Below are 18,743 nucleotides of genomic sequence, written 5' to 3'. Positions count from 1 at the left end.
GATTTCGTCTCGAACAAGTAGTCTGAAACAAGTGGAATTGATCAATTTGTCTTCGGAAACGTTTACTAATTTTACATGAGTTATTCTACCTTGATTTATACTTTAGTATTTTTTTTTTTGGTACACGCATTCATTTCCCTGGCCGTCCGTGACTTCTGCTGATTACACTGAATTACCAATTGCCAACAACTGCGCGCAATCGTTTGGAATAATGATGACCAGACTGCGGGGGAAAAAGGTCAGCACGTACGAATCATTCGTCACGACGCGACGCTGAGGAAAATAATTCATTTCCTGCCTTTTTCATTGCGTTGCTCTATTCGAAACCAGTCGCTGATATCAATTGTTATTCGCGATATCAGTTTCCGAATATCTCATTCGATCATATCTTGGACATTTTTCATTTCCAATCCGTGCGAATCTCATGTTCGATTCTTTTTGCGAAAAAAAGAAGAAACGAGAGAGAGAGAGGGAGAGTAAGAGAGTAAGCAAAATCTTACCTTCCACCCGATTCTTTTCTAATCAAAATAGGCGTCTCGTCAGATAAAGACGCGCGAGGATCCAACGATTTCGTCGAGGGTTAAGTATCGGGCCGCCCGATTTCATTCTCGTAATCCGTTCTTAAGCAGCATCCTCCCCCTTTTTTTTACGAGGCTCCGGCCTTCGTTCACGCTACCCAGTAGAGATAACGCGGGCTTTATTATAGATTGACCCCCGCACTCGACCCCTCGTTTCGCTCCGCCAGCCTTCTTCGCCCCCTTTTGTCTCTGTCTCCAATCCGGAGGATTCTCCCGCTCGTCCCCGAAGTCCACACCCTTTGGACCATTTATCTCGATCGTTTGCATCGAACGGGAAATTCGACCTTGCTGGCTATGGAACTTACCCGTCACAAAGGACTTTGTTTCGTCAAAAAGAAAATATATTCCTTATCCAACGAACAATATAAGGCACGTAAAAATCAAAATTTTCTATACACCGAAGATATTTCGAATTTTCTCTCTAACGATTTTTCCACGTTCCACTAACATAAAAACATCATTTTAGAAAGCTAAGCTTCCCAAGATTGAAAAATTAATTATACCAAGATTTCCTTATTACGATGTTCGGATTATTAATCGGCGAAGCTATTGGATCTAACCTTCTGTTTGAACTCAGCGTCGAGTCGCCCCACGCTGGTTCCGCCATTTATCGAGCGTTTAATTTTACTGGACTTTCACGAACACGTTAGTCGAAGCGTTACACTCGAGAAATAATCATTCCGAGGCGAGTCCAGAGGCGGACGGGAGGTGAACGTAGCCGAGGAAACGAGCCGAGCCAGTGGGAGAGAAGGACGAAAGACGGGGACAGGAGAGAGATAGAGAGTAAGAAGGGTGGAAAACCCGTCGGATTCTTAGAGGGTGGAGGTTTGTGAGGGGATGACGCGAGGGGTGGGTTAGTCAGTTGGTTTGGTGGGGGTTTCGTGTGGCAATCAATGCCGTTGAATTAACGCCTGGCTGGCCGTTTGCGGGAAAAGTAAGATTAAAAGAAAGAAGAAATGGACGCCAACTACCTCGCAGCAAGCCGTGGCTTCGGGGGTTGGGTGGCACAATACCCGGAATGTCTATAACAACGCTCTAGAACCGCTCCCGTTTCATTGCTTGCTTAATCTTCCGGCTGGCACGTAGTTACGTCAGTTTCTGTCACATACAAAGTGACCCCGATATCGACGATACTATCGAATGGCTTGTTCATCGATCGCTCGAATGAGTAATAACGCCCGCTGCCACCGTTGACCCGAATCGATTTTCAACCTTTTCCTTCGATGCGACGATTCGCTTCGTCCGCGTTTTTCCGTCAATCGGGGTATCGATTGACAGAAGCTGTTTGCATGAATATAAAATGATTAAATTATCCACTTTTACACACTTTTTGAGAAATGTAAAGTAAAAGTGTGTAGTATGCAGGGATATGTGAAAAGCATAGAAAATATTCAAGGTAAAGTACTCGGTATAATATCTTTTCGTTGAAACAAATCTCTATCTAGGTACCATTTGTCTAGTTGTTAGAAATTTACATAAATATTCTCAGTGGAATGATTATAGATAGAGATGCAGTAAAACTACTACCACTTTTCGATCTTTCGTTTCTCGTTTTCCTTATTTGATTCCTTCCTCGGTATCAAATTGCAACAACGCTGAAAAATTTCCAAATGCAATTTTCAAGTTTTCCTATCGAGAGTAAAAATATAAAATTTTTATAAATACAACGATTCACGAATAATAAGGTACGCAACACGTGCTAAATCGCCACAAATACAAAATAGCTGCAATCCATAGAAAATTAATTCGTAATGATACGTAAAAATTTTCAGAAAGGACACGGTGATGTCAGTATCGATCAACGGTGATGTTTTGCCTCTTGATACATCGGCGTGTTTTATGGCTAACACTTCTTCACCCGCGGATCTACGGGTATATCGTTTTCCAGAGGCACACGAGGCTTGTCTCAATCAGAGAGGGACCCACCGCCACCCGCGGTGTGATTGGTGACGGCGATAGATCATTTTTTAAGTCCCGTTGCCTGTTCCCTTCCGATAAGGGCGCGGCAGCAGTGCTGCAGCTTCCGCATTCTACTTATTCCACGGTTGGTCCGAGGGACGTTCTGTGCGTGAACTTTAAATCCACGTCATTGGTCGAGAGCCGTTGGTTTTGCATACCGGCCGCGCATGTGCGTATCCAACCCTTTTTAAAAAAGGGTGGCCCTCGTCATTCTCCCCCTTCTGACTTAAAAAGCGAAGCTGCCGTTTTATTGGCCGGAGGTTGCCCTCGAAGGGCTCGTTTGATTTCATTGGTTCGACACAAGAGGGTTTCTTGCTATTGTTCTTCGTTGTTTTCGTCGATTTTCAGTTAGCGTTTTCAGTTAGTATCTTTAGGGTGGTTGCGGAATTTTCGGTACATTTTATTCCGCAACGATGTTATATTTCTGGTCTCTTTTCTATTATTCGAGTTGTTAACGTTGAACTTCTCCAACGAGAAATCAAAATGATACAATTTATATTTTCTTTATCCTTGATGTGGTTAATTTTCATACTAGAAAATTAAGCAAGATGGTTTATGTTTTTTTAAATAGATAGTTTTGAATATAGTAACAGCGAAACAGGGTTGGTTAGAATGAAAAGGAGGGTTGAAAGATAAAGGGTCCTTTAAAGGCCTGTCATTGGCTGCCGTGAACCCTATCCCTTTGCATACTAACATGCGCATGAGCATACAGAACGCCTTCTTAGGGAGTTCTACCCTTTTAAACCTTTAAGAAACAAACTTGAAGAATGGAGGCTTTCCCTCGTCTCTCAATATAGCGAGTCTTAAAATAATTTCTACTCCCGTGATTATCTTTCAACGAATTAAACAATATTTCGAATAGAGTGATACTTGAAGGCAAATCGAAGCGACGCTTGTCTTAAATTCAGTCAGTTTCTCTGCCTAGAATATCCAAGGTTTGGACGGCGTTAATTCCATGCGGCGGTTGATTGCCTTTGCCATTGTTGCCATAGTTACCATGCGAGAGAAAGCTACGATCGTGTCGAGCAGAATAGCAAGGGTGGCTGCGGGGGTGAGTCTACGGGTGGTTAATGAAGCCAAATCCGTTTACGATGAATGCTACGGGAGAAAGAAAGGGACGCTGGGTTCGTTAGACGGTCTGCATCGGGACGACAACGTTGATCTTGTCGGAGAAAATGTTTGGTTAAAGATTTTCCTTCCACCTTAACCCTCTTATAGAAACAACATTTACGAACATTCTTCACTTCTTCGAAACTGTTAAAAATTTTTATAAGTATCGTTTATATATTCTTATCTTCATATTTGAAATAAAACGTACAACTAGTAAATTAATAAATCAATCGGTTTAGCCAAATTGTTAGGTAAAATGGTTAGAACATATATTTCAATATTAACAAAAATATATTTTGATAAACACATCTAAAAGATAAGAAATAATTTTCTTCGAGTCTTAATGAATTCACTTCTGAAGAATAGAAACTTTTATCTCTTTTATCTGCACTCTTCGTCCGTATGAAGGAAGGTATTAATATCATGAAAGATCTTCTGAATTCTTTAACTTTCATCAGACCACGGTTAAATCCCCGATTCGACCATTTACAGAGCCACTCGAGGAACTAGACAATCAGCGACTCGCGTGCCACGACCGAGGGTGGCGTTTGTTCGATTTCCACGAGCACCAGGGGTGCTTTTCGTAACCGGAAGATCGCGTGTCCTCGAATCGTTTGGAAATTTTTGCGAGTTTTTCAACCAGTGCAGGCACACGGCCGTCGTCTTTTGGAGCTACGATAAACGATCATTACCATGGTCATCCTGTAACGATTATCATTATTACAGACACGGCAAAGAGAATTTGTTTTATATATGCAGAGTACTTCATCAGACTTCGCGTTTAATTATCACGTTCTGTTTGATAAGTATACTGATAAATCCGATAATCCGCGTCTGATAAATTTTTAGATTAGGTCTGTTAGTTTCGTAAAACGGGAGAGAAGTCGAAGAAGAAAAGAAAAGAAACGTTTAACTTGTAAGTAGATACTTTGATGCGTTTGATAGAAAGGCGTAGTTGAACAGAAAAGTAGTTCCGTTTTTAAATAGACTAGAAGATAATGGCACTTTCAAAAAGATTATGTTAGACGGTGATTAGAAACAGCGATTAAAGTAAAATACAAATTCGAATTTAAATTTAAATCAAATTTCTCAAAGCTGGTTCGCTCTGTTTTTTAAAATGTAAAGACCAATAAACAAGATCGTTGTCAGAAAACTTTCGCATGACAATCTATTTCAACTAGAGTCCATCATTCACGCTCTGTCATTCAATTCGATTTATTAACGGCAAACAAATAAATTATATTTCCGAAAGTTCGAGATAATAATCCAGATGAAAAAATTACCAAGAGAATTCGATTAATTTTACAGAATCTAAGATTCTCTGCCTCTGAAAGTATTTTCCTTCGTTGATCTTCATAGATTACCTGGTCGAGTTTGATAAGGGGAACGCCAGGAACTCGATAAAATTTGCCGCTGTCTGCTTTCCTCTCGGCTCCATGAATAAACATAAGATTGGTCATTTTCGTGGTCAGCTATATTTTCTTTGAGGCAGCAATTTTACGCAACCACGAAGTCGTAATTGATGGGCAGCGTGGAAACACCCACCAAGATATTGAAGATGCCTACGAGTCTCGTGACGAAGCTCGATTTCAAACTTTCAAATGACTGGCATCGCCGCTTGTTTATGAAAGGCGGTACGCCTTTCGTTTCCGGTCTTTTAGACACGTGCGTGTTTCTTCTCGATCGTGGAATATGCTATTGTGATAATTCATCGATGCACTGGTTAAGATAGCACACGTTAACCTTTCGCGGTCCAGTTGCGATGAACTCGGTAACGTTAAATGTTCCGAAAAGGGAACTAAAGAAAAGATAGAATTTACAGCGATAAATTCTCTCCACTGTTTCTATGAAATTAATATGTATGTGATTTTTAAAACCGTTTTATTAACAATTAATAATTTTAAATTACTATATTGTAGGTTACGTGAAATGTTGTTGGATAGATTACGGTTGTTACTTTGAAAATGAATATAGAAGAATACTGCTGAAATATCATAGTCTCTGTGTACCACATTTTCATGTAAAAACGTCGTAACTTGTGAATTCTACCCGAACGAAATAAAGTTTCTTTGAGAAGTTTTGTTTAAAAATGTTAATGATTAATTCTAGGATCTTATCGCTAAATAATATTATACATTGGTGATTTTAATTGAAGTGATACGATGAGATTAAACAGGTTTATATGATTAAGATTAATCTTGTCATAAGCGTTTGCATGTTTTTAACAGTTACAAAAACCAGAGGTCTGAGCCATCATTTTTTTACATAATTAGTAGGTAAAGAGAAAATTCTACTAATCGATTATTTTTCTATAACCGGCGTAAATATGAAATTCTCTTCTTCAGCACGATGAACACATCAACGTCGTGAAGTTTACCAAAGTCTCACGAAAAAAAAAAAAAAAAAAAAAAAAAAAAAAAAAAAAAAAAAAAATAAGAGCACTAATTGCCCTTCCCGCGTGTTCCGATTAGACAACCGAGTTTAAATTATCCGCCGATCACGTCAGGGGAGTAATTAACACTGCGAGAATAGAAATTCTTTTTTCATCTGCTACAGCACTTTAATTTTCCGTAAGTGCGCGCTTTTGCCTGTTTAATGCGATCGACGATAAGCCTGGCCTCGCAATTCAATCGAGTTTCCCGCTGTTCGCTTCCTTGGACTTTATGCTCTTTTCGTGTAAATGTACACCAGCACAGATGAAATATATTCCTTTTTGCATTTTTCCACTCCTAATGATTCCATCTGCTTCAAATGTACGATTCCACAAGGATAAAAATCTGTAATTTTATATTACATCTTTTAAATACAAGCTAAGCGTTCATAATGAATCATCTTATTTTAATGCAAGCCATATCCTTTTCGATTTAACATTAGAACTACCAGAGTGGTAAAAATAACCAATTTCTAATTTTATACATTTGCGGTGCATCTTTGGTAATTGTACCGACTCGCTGTGAAATAAATGAATAAGAGCTTATTTTTCTGCTTGCATTATACATTTTTCATGTAGCTTCCATTTTGATATCTTTGGTACAGGTTTGATGCTTTAATCGCTCGTAGTTTCCGTATTAAAAATGAGATTTACTTTTAAAAGTCAATAACGAATCCACCTGGCAAAGTTTCTACGAAAATCGCAAGAAAGGATGGAGGAATATTCCAAATTTCATAGATAGCCGATTGGGTTCGTGTAACGTCGGGAGATTATATGAAAATTTATTTGTTATATATATATATATATATAGTATCATAGACGTCCATTAGATTGGTATAAAATTCTGCTTTGCGCGGAACGTGCGCTACGGGGCTCTCTTTTAGTTTACTAATTAAAGCAGCTGCCTCGCCGGGTGCTAATGAGTAGGCGCAGTCATAACTTTACGTCGGTAATTACCGCTGCCTTATTACGCTTAACATCAACGTTATCATTGCACACGAATCTGTTCGCTGCAGCCTTAGAGAATCATCCTAATTATTCACCGCGTGTCCTTTCGCGACAATTACCTGCAAAAGTCTCTTCTTCCTTCAGTCTGTCTTTTACGATTTGTTAAGATGCACTAATGCTCAAATTAATATTAGCGCATCCCCCAATTCTGAACCATATAGTCATATATATATATATAAGCATTTTAATATTTATGAATTAAATTATTTATAACTATTTTAAAAACGTGTCCAGTCTCAGTTACACGAGATGTTCTATATCGTACATTTTACATTGCATTGTACATCGTACATTAAATTAAGTTGCTTAGTATTTTGACATAAAAACCAAATAAATCTTCGATTTCCGCGTTACAATTTCTTTTCTCGAAACCTGCAGTAGTAAACGCAATTGGTTCCTGTCCGCGAGACGAGCCAAAGGGGAAGCAAATCCGCGACGAGACACGGCCAGAGGGAGAAAGTCTAGGGGTTGGCGAAAGCGCGAGTAAATGGGAGTTTGCACGTGCACATTAATAGAACACAGTAGTTCTCTGTTTGTATGACGTTGCTTGGTACTTAGGCTCTGTTTTCTTCCCTCCATCGAATCTTTTTCGGTTTCGAAAAAGAAAAAAGAAAGGAGAAGAAGGAAAAAAAGGTTGCCAGCGAGTAAAAGCTCGAACATCGTCGCCTCTTCTGGCAATTCCCCGAGTAACTTCGCTGCCAGTCGCGTCGCCCGGTAACGTATCTATCCGTAAACTCGGCTGGAGCATATACGTACACGTCGTCGGGATATGTACTCTGGCAACAGTCGTCCCAGCAGTTGTCGAGATTCGTCCCGGGAAAAAAAGTCGTGAAAACGAGCGAATCTCATGACGGTCGATTCGCCAACTTTCTGCAACGAGTCACGAACTAGCAGCTCCTCTTCCGCTTTAACCGCTTTAACATCATCACTAAGGACCGCATGGCTGGCCCAAGACTGGAACACTGTATGTATAGTGACGACTTTTGGATAGAAACGTATTTGAAATTGTGGATGCTTGACTAGGAAGATTTGTAGCTCGTTTGTCTTGGAGGATGAGTGATTGAGACGTAGCGTATAAAGAGCAGCACTCCAGATCGAAGCTATGTGTATACTTTTTAATGTGCAATAAATTTTATAAGAAACGAACACATAGCTAATTTTATAACAACCGACATTTCTGAAATATTCAAAATGCTGTAAATCTTGTAACTGCAAATTAAAGATCACAATATTACTACGGTGTTAAATTTTGATCTATTACTCCATAATATACCTTTCTCATGATGGATCCTAAAAAGAGATTTATTTTATACTGTAAAAAATACATTAAAAAATACATATTCTAGTCATTTATATTTTCCAGAAACATATTCACATTTACGATCAAAATTGATCATGCATAACAAAAATCTTTAGACACAAATGAACCTAAAATATTCCACGTTCGTCGAATTTCAAAAGCGACTAATGCTATACCCCTAACCATAAACTCTAGCAAGATTCACGATGTAAAAGATCGACGGTTGATCGTGGCGAAAATTTTTCAGGCGCAAATCCGAGGATGAAATTACGATGAAAGGAAAAGGACAGTCGTAATTCATCCGTGCTCCCTAGCACTGGAGAACGTTTTTAGGTCGCGTAGTAAGCGGGTAGGGGGTGTCTGGGTGCTGCCGCATCGATCCGATACATCACGGGGGCATTTACATCCCCGCCGTAGCCAGCCCTCGCTGTCCCTTTCCCTCTCGCTAGCCGTTTTTCCCCGATCTTCCCTTTCTTCCCATCGGCCGGCCCAGCTAGCATCCAGAGGGTGCTTTTCTCCCGTGCGGGCGCTTATGCCGCCACTTTCCTGGGGGCGCTTGCGCGCAGCCATCCTCTGCTCTCGCGTCCCTTCCGTCGGCACCGTACAACCCACCCTCCACCAATTTTCAACCCCCTTTTCTTCTTTCCTTTTTCTTCCGTTTCACCCTCGCGACGTTCTCCGTCGTTGGTCTTGGAAGCCGATGCAACGGCCATTGTCTACGCGTCAAATCTCAACTCGCTCGTTCGAATGATGATTTTCTACCGAGAAGATACCTTCAGTCTCTATACGAATACTAGTCCTTTTTCTATTTGACTGGCTTGTGTTGTATTCATTCATTTTGTATGGTGTGTGTACAGAGCTGTTCTTGGGAAAATAGAGTTTGGATACGTTTAGTATCAAGAGTTAGTTTGACAGATGCGTATTGAACGGGAAACTCGAAATTCGATTTTCTAAAACATGAAGCGCCCAATGCAATCTTGTTGCTCTTGATAGCCGCCGTATTTCGAGTCATAGATTGTTTTCCCCATTACTTCGTACCACGATTTTCCGCACACTTTGTATAGCTACTTTAATGTTGATTGATACGTTCTTTCGCTCCTTTGTTCGCGCTTATGTTTATCGTTAGAGACTTACATGGACAACGTTCAGCACTTTATTTGAACCTTCTCTCAGTCTTATTTTAACGACAGTAAGTCAATTATTGTTTATTAGCCGGTGTTGAATTTCTGAATACCTCCCTGAAGCAATGTTAAATATAATTAATAATAATAATAAAAAGATATTAGGCAAAGGATAATATATTTAAGGGGGTATTCTAGTCTATCATTTGTTTATTGATATTTTAAGATTACATACAAAATTAACCGAAAAAAACTCAACATTCGCAAAGTTATGAGCTGGCAAAGTGGGGATCCAAAAAAAGGGTATCCTGGCGTGCATGATTTCAACCCTTCTGGTCATCTGAAACAAAAAAGCCGAACGGATTCTTAATTAGTATAGATGCCGCTATAGCATGAACTTTGGAAAAGTAAAAAAAGAAATTTTTCACAAAATGGCGGCCGTTTGAAAAAGATTTTTCTATTTTTCAATGACAATATAATAATTTTTTATGTAATCTTAAAATATCAATAAACAAATGATAAAAAAATAGATAGTAAAAATATTTTTTGTTTCGTTTGTACAGAGCTTCAAAAACCGCCCGAAATTCATACCTCTAGACTAGAATACCCCCTTAAGAGAAAAGGGTCCAAATAAATTGCTACTATTAATATGAAATGTATTTATATTGCAGTAGGAATAACAAGCGGTAGATTCATAAAGAGTACATAGATATAAAGAAACTTTGTAGCACATAGTTTTTAATTAGATCGTTTCTATGATTCCTCCGTGATTTAAAGGCTTACGATCATCGATGTTGAGGTAAGTGAATAATTACAAGAGGAATTTGAACGCACGGCCGAACGTCGATTAATAATAATTTTGTCATTATTCACCGACTGAAAAGTGCGAGCCGCTCAATGTCGGCATAAATTTCTCACTGGCTGCCACCGCAAAAGCGTTCTATGTAAAGCTGTGCGACTGCGAAAAATTAATTTCTGTCTGATTTGCAATTCCTTCCAGACTTTGCTAGTCGACGCGAATAGAGAATTACGCGCAGCCATAATAAATAAATAAATAAATAAATAAGCAATGACGGCACGCACCACATACCTCACGCGAACGAGAATTCGTTCTTATTTTTTTTTTCTCCTCTATTTGTTTGTATGCGTGCATGTGTACACGCCGTGGCTGGGCTCATCAAGCGACTATGCGTGTGGAAGAAGATCAAACAGACCGGGAGTTTTTCATTCTAATTACTCCGCGCCGAGCAATTACCAGATAGCATCGGCCGACGTTGTTTCGGTTTGAGATCGTAGATTCTTTCGCTCTTCCTTCTTCGCCGCGGTTAGCCCCTTGTGAACCATTCAACCGGACAAGCTTTGCTCGAAAATCGAACCCATTCACCAAGTTATCATCGGTTCTACTGTATGTACCATGTTACGAGGAGGCATAGACGCGCAATAAAATTATGTATACTTTCTTTTTGGTTCCAAGATATTCGCAGTAAGGAATAAAAAATAATTTAAAATCTGATCGAAAAGTGATCGTTTTGATAATTTAAGAATATGTACCGTATCATGATGAGAAATAGACATCTAACAAGGCTGTATTTCTCTTTGAATCTACTAAAAGATTCCTTCATTTATCTCTTGGTCTACGATTCTCTAAAGTAGCTATTCAAACGGATGCATAAGTATTTACTATGCGGCTATCCATCTCCAGAGAACGTTATGTTGATTTCCAACTAGCGATTCTCACCGAACGATTATAATTAGAGATAAAATTGAAATAAAACATCGTTATAAATACAATCCGTGTTGTCGAATCGCAATCACAGTCCATGCCACGAACGTGACTCGATGTTACAAGTGAAGGGGTTAATTTCCAATGTAAGACCTCCTTACTTGAAAATAGATGGGAAATTCAAGGCGGGTAGTTTCTATAATCTAAGGACAAATTATCGAAGACCTTGAAAGAAAGACCACGCCCAGGATGATTCTTTAACAAAGCCAGCAGCACCAGGGAACAGCAAAGAGTCCTGGCCAGGATGCTAGAAGATGACGAAGGGTATCAGCGGCGAAGGAATGGATCGGGGGTGGTTCTTTGTCTCGAGGGTTCGGATTCTGGAAGATAGAGGCTAATTCCCAGCTTCCACCCCTCGTGGAATGTCGACGTCCAGGCGAAACGAACTCCTCTCGTCCACCTTTCCGCCCTCTCGTCCTCTTTCCTTCGCTTTGCTGGCTACTTTGATGTTCCTAATTTGATTGAAGGAATCCGCCGTACGGATCTCCTAACTTCGTCTTTATTGATTGCTGTTTTGTTCGCCGTCGCAGCCGGAGAATCCAATGTCTACACGATGCAACCCCTTGTACACTCCTGTTCTTTCTTTGTCGCGGTCCTCTGTCTTTGAAACGTCCTGTAATCGAGCTGATTCATTGTCCCAGACCAGTCTGATTTCTAGAAAGTAGGTTCCTACGTCGATTGGTATCGGTTTTCGAAGATTTCTTAAAAATATCTGAATCTTACTAAGCATAGCATTTTCTATAAGCTTCTGATTGAAGAAAATTAGAAAAAAGTTACATACTTAAAGATTCATCCGTATGTCAGAATACGTAGAAACGTCTTCTAAAAACACGTTTCGATTATAAGACGAATACTGTAAATGATCCAAGATTTAGTCTAATTATCGTTTTACATTTAATAGTTTAAATTATTAGTATTAAAAATCTTGGACAATAAGTCTATCTAAATTCTAAACCATCACAGGATCTTTCCCGAAGTGAACGTCGAACGGTCATTCAATTAATCCCCGCTCTCGAGCGAATTTAATTAGTCGATTTCGTGGCCGTTCAAGTCACTAGACACGGGAAGGAACCGTGGACGGGTCGCGGCATCTCCTAATTTCCTTTCCTCTTCTCTTCGCTCCGCCGACTCGGCTGGTGAACTGACGAAAAGAGAGAGAGAGAGAGAGAGAGAGAGAAAGAGAGAGAAGGAAAGGAAGATGAGAAAAAAAAGAGAGATACGAAGAAAGAACTTTATCAGGAAATTCGATAAAGGGAGTCCGCGAATTTTCTGCGAAACCGGAGAGATTCTGACTGGGCTGCGGTCGTATCTTATCGCGAAACAGACGTCCACGCCAGAATCCCGGCTCTGGCTTCTATATAGCGCTACGTACCTGTATTATATCTGCGTCGTTCACATATCTGGATAGACCGCATCACATCCCGCCCCTCCGTCTCTTTCTTCTGATATATATATATATATACGACGTATATACCTCCCCCCGATCCAGGGGGTGTGTACGTGTATCAATATTATATCTCGCGAAATATCGGATGGACGTCGCGTTTCTTACCCTCTCGGTCCTTCTTATTTCGCGACGAACACAGGTTCGTTTTAACCGATTTCTTCTACGGCGTTTCTTGTTTGTCCTCGATGGACTCGTGGTTTGCTTGATCGATTTTCATGGACTCTTCTAAGGTTTGTATAGTTATCGTGAAAGCTCTGTTTATAGATATGGTTTAGAAAGGAAAGAGAGGGTTCGTTCAGAAGAATCATCTAACTGTCTAATTTGCTTATCTATCGGTTGTTTAACGATCCAATAAAACTATAATTGACGAGCTTTCTAACAATAGATTTATCTAATTATTATAACTAATGATCGAACAAGGAGATGTTAATTTACTCTGCAACGGTCTCTGTTTTTCCAATATCGCTCCTAAATGATTCCTCGTTAATCATTCCCGTTAATCTTCGTCATTCCTTTTATCATGATTTTCCACTAAGTCTATGTGCATGTATTCCAGCACACAAAGATCGGCAACGTGCCTATTATCGGCATTCGACCGGTATTAATCCAAGCAAGCTAATGGCATGTCGATTACAGCAATCGTAACGAGGGCCGATAAATGCTGGAATCGAAATGAAAAGTTTCTACTCGCGGACGTTCTCGTAGCTTGGAGCTTTACGAGCCGAAAACTATTGCCACAAAGTGTTCCTGTTCGACTCGTGCTATTTTATGGCAATGAGCGCGCTCATTTTATCGCGTTATCAAACGCCAATTACACTCGATAAGACCAAATGCGTTTGTTTCGCGTTTCATGAAACGCGAAGTAACGCTTCACTGCGCGTTGACGCTTTATTACTTGTCAATTTGTTAGTTAGATTATTTGATAGCTAATCTATTTTTTCTAAGATTAATTCGTTTAAGCTGCTATTTTCTATGGCACGCATAAAAGATCGTAGGATACCAGGATGGAATTAAATCATCACACAGTGCGCTAATACGTGAACATTCCTACGATCATCGAACGTTGCGACTGACAAGTAGTTATGAATTTTATGCTTCGGGAACTGTAAAATGACCGACCGTACCGCGTACCAGGCAACGATTTCATTTTCATACAATGTAATATGAAAATCAAACACAGACAGAGAATTGAATTCTCTTCTTTTAATTTCAACAACTTGACTCTAACGGGCGCAAACATGAATTCAAATTATGCTCCAATAAGTCTGATTGTGATCGACTGAACGAGACTTCAACAGTAACAATCCGATCGAAGCTTAATTCGTGTTTACGTAGCATAAAAAATAAAGCTGACCTACAAAGAAATATCGAGGCGAATGCTTCGTTGCAGGACCCCTCGAATTTTGCAAAATTCCGCAGGCACAGTTGCGAACATTTGTCCAGAGTGCGGGGAGAACGGTGACCGCAGAGCGGTACAATCGCATTACTAATGATTTTACTTGGGGGCGACCCTCAGGGCCGTCATATCGATACGATAGGAGGCTGATTCGCCGGCGGAAACGTCAGTCGGATAAACCCGGAACGCTCAGACCACCCTTCGTTCCATTCCTCTCGAAGCAACGCGAACGGCGAAGATGAAGAGAATCGTGGAGATCAGGGGTTATGTCTAGCTGATCGAGCCCCCTCCCCCGTTTCGATGATTTCGTTTACCCCGAGCATCGGGGACAAAAAGCGAATCGCGCGACGATGCTTCGTACGAACGCATGAATTCCCCCGGGTGACATTTACTTAAAATTATGTTCTTTCTGTAGAAATAGATGATTCTGTTTGCTACGCTGTTTCCCTTGTTTGTCGGACGAAACATAAACGATCTTTATTTATGGAACCGAGTAATGTTCCTTTAAGTTGATTGGAAAGATACATTTTTGGATTAATATTTAATAAGTTCACTGTCGAGTCACGTATCAATAGTCGGTTGATGCGTGGGTGTCATCTTCCAGAGAGCGGGGAATTTGATTTACGCGATCGATATTAATTTTGTTAAATATTCCGTAAGAGAACTATATATTTTATCGTTGTTACGATGTAACATTTAACTGTTACGTTCTTTCGATTGCTCTCGGTATAATCCCGCGTCTTTATCATTAAAAGATCTCGCGAATTTGATAAAGATACGAAAAAGTCGCTTGGTATTAAACTTCTGATAAAAGTTTGTAAAAGTGTGGAATAAATATTCGAGGAGTTAACCCGATTCTGACATAACATTTCATAATGAAGATCGTGTTAAGCATAGATCGAACGAAAATGTTTGAACTGTACCGATTGCGTTTCGTGGTACAAGCTTTTATATCTTTGGGTATCGCTGATTCGTCTCGACTGTCGTAAAGTCTCAAAATACAGAAGGCAATGAGAAAATTATACAACAGAATCGTACATTCAACTTCGATAAAACACAGTCCGGGGACAAGAACGTTCATTAATCGGTTCGCGGACGGTAAATATTTAACCGCGCCATTCGGATCGAAATCGCGTTAGCAGGCTGGAGTAAAAATCCGGCGGGATTGCCACGAGTCGCGGCAAAACAGCGATTAGAACGAAGGGAAGAGAACGGATGGAAACGGAGGATGGGAAGAGCGACAGGACGAATAGAAGGGTGAGAGTTTCTTGCTCGATGGACGGCTTTTCTTGCGGCGAGTACTCGCCGCGACACAAATAGCGTATGATTGAGTGAGCGCCGCGAGGGATTTCCACAGACGTGGAAACGGAATATCGCGCGAGGGAGGAAAAAAGAATGGCGGAGAGAAACGTCGACGTTTAGTCGCTGCGAGGGAAAAGGCACCCCGTCGCGCCTCGCGGGAGCGTAACGGGAGGAGGCCCTTCCTCCTCACGAAAATCGACCATGTTCGAATTCTTCTCTCCCTTTTCCTTCAGATTTTTGTTTTTTGACTCGAACTTGTTTCGGTTACGTATCCGTTTGGTGTATCTATCAAAGAAGCTTTTCAGTAAAACAATATTAATTCTTCGTGAGTCGTTGTTGAATTAAATTCGATGTTTCATTTTTATTTCTCTTAATTGTAGATGCTGATGATTTTCACATTATTAATATATTAGCACGTTTTACGGAGAATGAAAGAGTGTATCTTCCGTTAAAAAACAGAAATCAGAATTACGATATTATTTAGCAAGATACTCTGTTATTAATTAAAGACGGTGACATAAGGAAGAAACTAAAAATACTTAACGATATCGCCACTCTTGGTCAGTAAAACATGGCGTAGAAAAATTGTATTGATGTATTAAGAAACATATAGTTTTCTTCAAAAGAAGCAGAATTGTCCTTCTAGTCTTTGTAACACCTGGCACTTTCGGAGCAGATTGTGACGTATCTATTACGTAAAACGATTTAATTTTGCTGAATGAAAATTTTGTTCTACCTTCTATTTAACATCAGACCTTTCGTTTATTTCATTTGCTTGGGACATTCTGTACATCGAAACTAATTTGCAAACAGTTAAGAGGTAATTATTATCTCTAGCTCTTCGAATAGTTACGATATCTATCGATTTTTTCGCAATAAGTATCTGGAGAGTTGCAACACGAACAAGACGAACTATTAAGAAATTACATCCATGAATTGCCTTCTATTCTCGACGAAAAAGAACACGGTGCATGCAGGGTGCAGTGACCATGGAACGCTTATTGTCAGCCATCCGCAACCACGAAGCTTCCAGGGGACATCTTCCGGTAATTCCCCGGCTCTATGACGAGCAACGTCTCCCTTTCTCTCTGTTTTCCCGCGTGTCCAGCCACGCTGAAGCGATTTTTATTTGCCGCGGTAGTATGCGCTTCATAATCCGCCTCGGTTCTCCACGAACGCTCGAATTTCTTTTTCCTTCGGCTGTGTTTTCTTGCGGCTTTCCCCGCAAGGATAGAGCTCTTCTTTGTGAGTCCATTGGCAACGACTGACAGGTGGAAATGGACGATTAAGCGGCTGACAATTCCGCCTGGAATAGTCTGTTTCACTCATGGAAAAAAACCTAAGCCTTGTCCAGGTTCGATGATAAATTCGTTGGTTATCGATATATTTCCAGGAACTTCTTTCCAAGGAACGTTGACATTGCGAGCGGATGAAGATTTTTATTAACACGCGATGCAGCAATTTTGGAGGAAGAAGAAAATTTAGCAAGAGAAGAATTCGATTAATGTATAAAGGAATTATTCGTTGAGAAGGTTCAATACAATCTATTTGTGAGATTAGCCAGCATTTTTCTCAATCTCTCTGCTTCGTAACAGGTTATATACTTGTGGCATAAATCATAGTTCTACTTTACCAAAGGCAGATTATATTTGTAACGAAGTTTGATTTAATTTCTAATTTAAACTTCTATTTTTTGATAAAAACCACTAAATACAAATCACCTAGATTTCTTAAATCGCTAGTGGAAGAGTCACAAAGCGAGGGACTAAAGCGCGTCTCGTTGTCTATCTGATATTTGTTTGACCTAGCTTAAGTTGCTTAAATATTTTTTAGCCAGTTAATATACGATAAAAATCTCGTGGCACGGAATCGCAAAATTCTCAAGAATGAAGCTTCTGCTGATGGAAAATGACGGGAACGAAAGGATCCCATTGAGTGCATCGTACAGAATTAAAATACTCGATACATTGGCTCTCTATCGGCGATCGAGAGGCACGTATCTCGATTTTCCAGCCCTGAATTACGTGCTTTTCGCGCGGAATACGACGCGCATGGAAAAAGAGATACGGCTCTCGGTCGAACCGCGAGATGGAGAGGCACGAACCGAAGGGAATCGGAAGAAGACAGTAGAGAGGGAAAAGAGAGAAGATATTATTTATGGGACGGTCGGATGGTAGTGCCGGCGTGCCATGCATAGACAGTACCTCGTTCTAGCCGGCAAACGAATGGCTCGTTCTCTGTCCGCAAATGTACGGAAATGCCGGTCGAAAGCTATTTCTTAATATTCGCCGATATCGCTAGATCCCCCGGGGTTGAACGTGCCTTTTGTACGTTTCCATAGAAACCCGATGTCGCCGCGGATTCTGACTCCCGCGTCTTTTGCCTCACGTATGTACACCGCTGTTCGATTATGGCGATGTATCGATAAAAATTGGAAATTTGCAATTAATCAATGCTCGAAGAAACGCTATGTCAATTCTATATTCACGCGAGAATGAATGATACAAAGGAAAAAGAGCTATTTTCTAATAAAAGAAAAAGGCACAAACAAATGGGTAGGAAAATACAATGGGATATTAGTTTCGGTATAAGAAGGTAAATAAGTATTAATGTTTTATAGCTATTAACTTCACTGTGTATAAACGCGAGACAGGGATTCGCTTTCATTAAAAAGGAAGAAGAGAAATTCGAAAACCCTATTTTCATCAAACATTATACGGGATTGCTTATTACGTTTTATGACCATTTCGTCGTAATTTTTTTCGTTATTCAATAATGAAGTAAAAAAGGAAAGAAAGGGTGGTAAATTTCCCAATTTCTTTCGCAGGAAAATATGTTCGCGATATTCCAGCAGCGTCATTGAAATGTAAGAGAGGCCGAGTTGCAGAGGCAGGTTCCGCGTGGGGGACGGATGCAGCTTTTCAGAAGAGCTTTTACGAGTCGCATATGTGACCGCCGTCTCTTTTATCCCTCGCTTTATATTCCTGGCACCGTGTCCCATCCCCACTATCGTCCAACTTCGAGCTTCCTCTTCCAGTCAGAAACGGGCGACCAACCCCCGTAGTACCTCTTTGTCGAGAGAGGACCTACCACCGAACCACTCTCCTTCGCCCCTGCAGCTCGAACCAAAGAAATCTTTCTTCATATTCACTGGGGAGTGATCGTCCGACATAACGTAACAAATTTCCAGCTCCTTCGAGGCTCACACCCCTGGCTCAAACGTTGTTCGATCGCTCGAACGCGCATTTAAATCCTCCACGACTCTTTCCCTCTCTATTTTTTCTCTCCCGCTTCCTCTCTTGATTCAA

General features: G+C 40.4%; 1 long non-coding RNA gene across 7 annotated transcripts in view; it reads left to right on the top strand.

Annotated features, from left to right (window-relative positions):
- The window catches only part of LOC125384953, a 69,574-nt gene that overhangs the window by 30,428 nt on the left and 20,403 nt on the right, over positions 1 to 18,743 (top strand). The window lies entirely within an intron of this gene.

The sequence above is a fragment of the Bombus terrestris genome, chromosome 4, assembly GCF_910591885.1.
Source record: "Bombus terrestris chromosome 4, iyBomTerr1.2, whole genome shotgun sequence".
Classification (NCBI taxonomy): Eukaryota; Metazoa; Arthropoda; class Insecta; order Hymenoptera; family Apidae; genus Bombus; species Bombus terrestris.
Note: the sequence above shows the minus strand (reverse complement) of the source record. Positions and strands in the feature narration are given on the sequence as shown.